Below are 6,684 nucleotides of genomic sequence, written 5' to 3' on the forward strand. Positions count from 1 at the left end.
GCTGGTATCAAATGTGGTGTCTGTTTATATCAGTTTAATATCTGATATGTCCCCTATCTGGTAGCATATATTAAGTGCACCACCAGGGTTCAGTGTTGGAAAGAAAGATTACCTGTTTATTTGCAGCTACTGCTGCAGCTGCTTGCTGGCTAGTCCAGTGGGTCCCTACTGCAGGCAAAAGACAATAGGTGGTGCTGCTTGTGTCTGGCCCCTGTTGGAGCGACCAGGCACAGGACTGCTGCTGCTGCTGAATGTCCTCTTTAATTTAATAAGCTCAGCAACCAGCACACCTGGGCAGGTTGGACATGACATGATAGGTAGCTGTCTTTCAGGTAGTGGGTGCTGAATCTTGTTAATTGACATGGGGGTGTCATTGCTGTTGATTGACCATGCATTGGTACTGTGGTATTGGAATAATAAAAACAAATGTTGCCAGCCAGCCATCCATTGCAATAATGGATAGGACATCAACTATGAGGCATTTGTTTGTACAAACTGCTGCTCACGACTAATGTTGTAATATAGTGTCTCCATCTGCTGGTGGTATTGAATAAGCAATAGTGCAATGATAGGGTCTGAAAAAGAAGAAAAATAAGAAGCAGCAGCATAGGAAAAAAGGAGGAAAGAAGGAAAACATGGAGAGAAGAAAAGAAAGAAGGTAAAAAAAGGTGAAAACATGTTTAAAAAAGTATTTCCATCTCTCTCTCTCTATATATGTATGTATATATATATATATATACATATATATATATATATATATATATATATATATATATATATATATAAAAGAAGAAAAAAATTATATATATATATATATACATATACATATAGAGAGAGAGAGAGAAATATATATATAGATAGATGGATAGATAGATAGACATACACACATACACACATATATACATACATACATACATATGTGTGTATTGTTGGAGTTGCAAACATGGGTGCACTTGACAAACTCAGTGCGGCTATTCCCCATTGAAAGATTGTTGCATCCAGGACCCTTAGCACTGTGATATGCTACTCAATACCACTGGCATGGCCAGGTGTAAACAACATCTGACCTTTGTTGTGTATGTAACCATGGAGATTGTGATGTCACCTAGGCCCACCAAAGAACAGCCTTGTCAGAAGCAGCACTGCCATGATCAGAAGCAGCAGCACCATAAGTTTTCAAATAAGCTGGATTTAACCAAGACAAGTGAGTCCAATAGGATGCAGGTATGTCCTCTATCCTTACAGCTTCCCGTGGCTGTTGGTTTTATACCGTTTGGGGACAGCCAAGGAGGCATCAGCAGGCAACACAGGTAAGTGTGTGCTTGTGTGTGTGTGTGTGTGTGTTTCCTATGCAGATCCTAAACCCAGTATCAAATGCAAGTAGGAGGAGTAAGAAGGGTTCCTGCCAAAGCCAGGTTATGGATTGCATTTAAAAATGGTCCATCAGAGTGAAATGGACTCCCATCTTCCTGCTTAGCAATAATGATATGGGTTTAGGGCCTGCTGTGTGTACTGGTGGGTGACTGCCACCCAGCCAGAGTGTGTATGGGAGGCTGCCAGCCAGCCTACCTTCCTACAAGTAGTGATGGTGCATGTGAAGGGGACAGCGTTGGTTCCTCCCCTTTCACAGTTATCACTTCTCATTCTTCCTTTTGGCTGGTATCAAATGTGGTGTCTGTTTATATCAGTTTAATATCTGATATGTCCCCTATCTGGTAGCATATATTAAGTGCACCACCAGGGTTCAGTGTTGGAAAGAAAGATTACCTGTTTTTTTACTGCTGCAGCTGCTTGCTGGCTAGTCCAGTGGGCCCCTACTGCAGGCAAAAGACAATAGGTGGTGCCGCTTGTGTCTGGCCCCTGTTGGAGCGACCAGGCACAGGACTGCTGCTGCTGAATGTCCTCTTTAATTGAATAAGCTCAGCAACCAGCACACCTGTGTAGGTTGGACATGACATGATAGGTAGCTGTCTTTCAGGTAGTGGGTGCTGAATCTTGTTAATTGACATGGGGGTGTCATTGCTGTTGATTGACCATGCATTGGTACTGTGGTATTGGAATAATTAAAACAAATGTTGCCAGCCAGCCATCCATTGCAATAATGGATAGGACATCAGCTATGAGGCATTTGTTTGTACAAACTGCTGCTCACGACTAATGTTGTAATATAGTGTCTCCATCTGCTGGTGGTATTGAATAAGCAATAGTGCAATGATAGGGTCTGAAAAAGGAGTAAAATAAGAAGCAGCAGCATAGGAAAAAAAGAGGAAAGAAGGAAAACATGGAGAGAAGAAAAAAAGAAGGTAAAAAAAAGGTGAAAACATGTTTAAAAAAGTATTTCCATCTCTCTCTCTCTATATATATGTATATATATATATATATATATATATATATATATATATATTTAAAAGAAAAAAAAATTATATATATATATATATATATATATATACATATAGAGAGAGAGAAAGAGATAGATAGATAGATAGATAGATACACATACATACATACATACATACATACATACAACATACATACATACATACATACATATGTGTGTATTGTTGGAGTTGCAAACATGGGTGCACTTGACAAATATATATATATATATATATATATTTAAAAGAAGAAAAAAATTATATATAAATATATATATATATATATATATATATACATATAGAGAGAGAGAGAGAAATATATATATATATATAGATAGATGGATAGATGGATAGATAGATAGATAGATAGATAGATACACATACACACATACACACATACATACATACATATGTGTGTATTGTTGGAGTTGCAAACATGGGTGCACTTGACAAACTCAGTGCGGCTATTCCCCATTGAAAGATTGTTGCATCCAGGACCCTTAGCACTGTGATATGCTACTCAATACCACTGGCATGGCCAGGTGTAAACAACATCTGACCTTTGTTGTGTATGTAACCATGGAGATTGTGATGTCACCTAGGCCCACCAAAGAACAGCCTTGTCAGAAGCAGCACTGCCATGATCAGAAGCAGCAGCACCATAAGTTTTCAAATAAGCTGGATTTAACCAAGACAAGTGAGTCCAATAGGATGCAGGTATGTCCTCTATCCTTACAGCTTCCCGTGGCTGTTGGTTTTATACCGTTTGGGGACAGCCAAGGAGGCGTCAGCAGACAACACAGGTAAGTGTGTGCTTGTGTGTGTGTGTGTGTGTGTGTGTGTGTGTGTGTTCCTATGCAGATCCTAAACCCAGTATCAAATGCAAGTAGGAGGAGTAAGAAGGGTTCCTGCCAAAGCCAGGTTATGGATTGCATTTAAAAATGGTCCATCAGAGTGAAATGGACTCCCATCTTCCTGCTTAGCAATAATGATATGGGTTTAGGGCCTGCTGTGTGTACTGGTGGGTGACTGCCACCCAGCCAGAGTGTGTATGGGAGGCTGACAGCCTTCCTACAAGTAGTGATGGTGCATGTGAAGGGGACAGCGTTGGTTCCTCCCCTTTCACAGTTATCACTTCTCATTCTTCCTTTTGGCTGGTATCAAATGTGGTGTCTGTTTATATCAGTTTAATATCTGATATGTCCCCTATCTGGTAGCATATATTAAGTGCACCACCAGGGTTCAGCGTTGGAAAGAAAGATTACCTGTTTATTTACTGCTGCAGCTGCTTGCTGGCTAGTCCAGTGGGCCCCTACTGCAGGCAAAATAGGTGGTGCCGCTTGTGTCTGGCCCCTGTTGGAGCGACCAGGCACAGGACTGCTGCTGCTGAATGTCCTCTTTAATTGAATAAGCTCAGCAACCAGCACACCTGTGCAGGTTGGACATGACATGATAGGTAGCTGTCTTTCAGGTAGTGGGTGCTGAATCTTGTTAATTGACATGGGGGTGTCATTGCTGTTGATTGACCATGCATTGGTACTGTGGTATTGGAATAATAAAAACAAATGTTGCCAGCCAACCATCCATTGCAATAATGGATAGGACATCAGCTATGAGGCATTTGTTTGTACAAACTGCTGCTCACAACTAATGTTGTAATATAGTGTCTCCATCTGCTGGTGGTATTGAATAAGCAATAGTGCAATGATAGGGTCTGAAAAAGAAGAAAAATAAGAAGCAGCAGCATAGGAAAAAAGGAGGAAAGAAGGAAAACATGGAGAGAAGAAAAAAAGAAGGTTAAAAAAAAAGGTGAAAACATGTTTAAAAAAGTATTTCCATCTCTCTCTCTCTCTCTCTCTCTCTCTCTCTATATATATATATATATATATATATATATATATATATATATACATATAGAAAGAGAGAAAGAGATAGATAGATAGATAGATACATACATACATACATACATACATACATACATACATACATACATACATATGTGTGTATTGTTGGAGTTGCAAACATGGGTGCACTTGACAAACTCAGTGCGGCTATTCCCCATTGAAAGATTGTTGCATCCAGGACCCTTAGCACTGTGATATGCTACTCAATACCACTGGCATGGCCAGGTGTAAACAACATCTGACCTTTGTTGTGTATGTAACCATGGAGATTGTGATGTCACCTAGGCCCACCAAAGAACAGCCTTGTCAGAAGCAGCACTGCCATGATCAGAAGCAGCAGCACCATAAGTTTTCAAATAAGCTGGATTTAACCAAGACAAGTGAGTCCAATAGGATGCAGGTATGTCCTCTATCCTTACAGCTTCCCGTGGCTGTTGGTTTTATACCGTTTGGGGACAGCCAAGGAGGCGTCAGCAGACAACACAGGTAAGTGTGTGCTTGTGTGTGTGTGTGTGTTTCCTATGCAGATCCTAAACCCAGTATCAAATGCAAGTAGGAGGAGTAAGAAGGGTTCCTGCCAAAGCCAGGTTATGGATTGCATTTAAAAATGGTCCATCAGAGTGAAATGGACTCCCATCTTCCTGCTTAGCAATAATGATATGGGTTTAGGGCCTGCTGTGTGTACTGGTGGGTGACTGCCACCCAGCCAGAGTGTGTATGGGAGGCTGCCAGCCAGCCTACCTTCCTACAAGTAGTGATGGTGCATGTGAAGGGGACAGCGTTGGTTCCTCCCCTTTCACAGTTATCACTTCTCATTCTTCCTTTTGGCTGGTATCAAATGTGGTGTCTGTTTATATCAGTTTAATATCTGATATGTCCCCTATCTGGTAGCATATATTAAGTGCACCACCAGGGTTCAGTGTTGGAAAGAAAGATTACCTGTTTATTTACTGCTGCAGCTGCTTGCTGGCTAGTCCAGTGGGCCCCTACTGCAGGCAAAAGACAATAGGTGGTGCCGCTTGTGTCTGGCCCCTGTTGGAGCGACCAGGCACAGGACTGCTGCTGCTGAATGTCCTCTTTAATTGAATAAGCTCAGCAACCAGCACACCTGAGCAGGTTGGACATGACATGATAGGTAGCTGTCTTTCAGGTAGTGGGTGCTGAATCTTGTTAATTGACATGGGGGTGTCATTGCTGTTGATTGACCATGCATTGGTACTGTGGTATTGGAATAATAAAAACAAATGTTGCCAGCCAACCATCCATTGCAATAATGGATAGGACAGGACATCAGCTATGAGGCATTTGTTTGTACAAACTGCTGCTCACAACTAATGTTGTAATATAGTGTCTCCATCTGCTGGTGGTATTGAATAAGCAATAGTGCAATGATAGGGTCTGAAAAAGAAGAAAAATAAGAAGCAGCAGCATAGGAAAAAAGGAGGAAAGAAGGAAAACCGGGAGAGAAGAAAAAAAGAAGGTTAAAAAAAAAGGTGAAAACATGTTTAAAAAAGTATTTCCATCTCTCTCTCTCTCTCTCTCTCTCTCTCTCCATATATATATATATATATATATATATACATATAGAAAGAGAGAAAGAGAGAAAGAGATGGATAGATAGATAGATAGATAGATAGATACATACATACATACATACATACATACATACATACATACATATGTGTGTATTGTTGGAGTTGCAAACATGGGTGCACTTGACAAACTCAGTGCGGCTATTCCCCATTGAAAGATTGTTGCATCCAGGACCCTTAGCAGTGTGATATGCTACTCAATACCACTGGCATGGCCAGGTGTAAACAACATCTGACCTTTGTTGTGTATGTAACCATGGAGATTGTGATGTCACCTAGGCCCACCAAAGAACAGCCTTGTCAGAAGCAGCACTGCCATGAGCAGAAGCAGCAGATCCATAGGTTTTCAAATAAGCTGGATTTAACCAAGACAAGTGAGTCCAATAGGATGCAGGTATGTCCTCTATCCTTACAGCTTCCCGTGGCTGTTGGTTTTATACCGTTTGGGGACAGCCAAGGAGGCGTCAGCAGGCAACACAGGTAAGTGTGTGCTTGTGTGTGTGTGTGTGTGTGTGTGTGTTTCCTATGCAGATCCTAAACCCAGTATCAAATGCAAGTAGGAGGAGTAAGAAGGGTTCCTGCCAAAGCCAGGTTATGGATTGCATTTAAAAATGGTCCATCAGAGTGAAATGGACTCCCATCTTCCTGCTTAGCAATAATGATATGGGTTTAGGGTCTGCTGTGTGTACTGGTGGGTGACTGCCACCCAGCCAGAGTGTGTATGGGAGGCTGCCAGCCAGCCTCCCTTCCTACAAGTAGTGATGGTGCATGTGAAGGGGACAGCGTTGGTTCCTCCCCTTTCACAGTTATCAC

The 6,684-nt window shown here is 41.4% G+C and overlaps 1 pseudogene; it reads left to right on the forward strand.

Moving 5' to 3' along the window:
- LOC130306738 (U2 spliceosomal RNA) overlaps positions 1-85 on the forward strand; it is a 103-nt pseudogene extending 18 nt beyond the window's left edge.
- The last annotated feature ends 6,599 nt before the right edge of the window (positions 86-6,684 follow it).

Source organism: Hyla sarda, unplaced genomic scaffold, assembly GCF_029499605.1.
Source record: "Hyla sarda isolate aHylSar1 unplaced genomic scaffold, aHylSar1.hap1 scaffold_140, whole genome shotgun sequence".
Classification (NCBI taxonomy): domain Eukaryota; kingdom Metazoa; phylum Chordata; class Amphibia; order Anura; family Hylidae; genus Hyla; species Hyla sarda.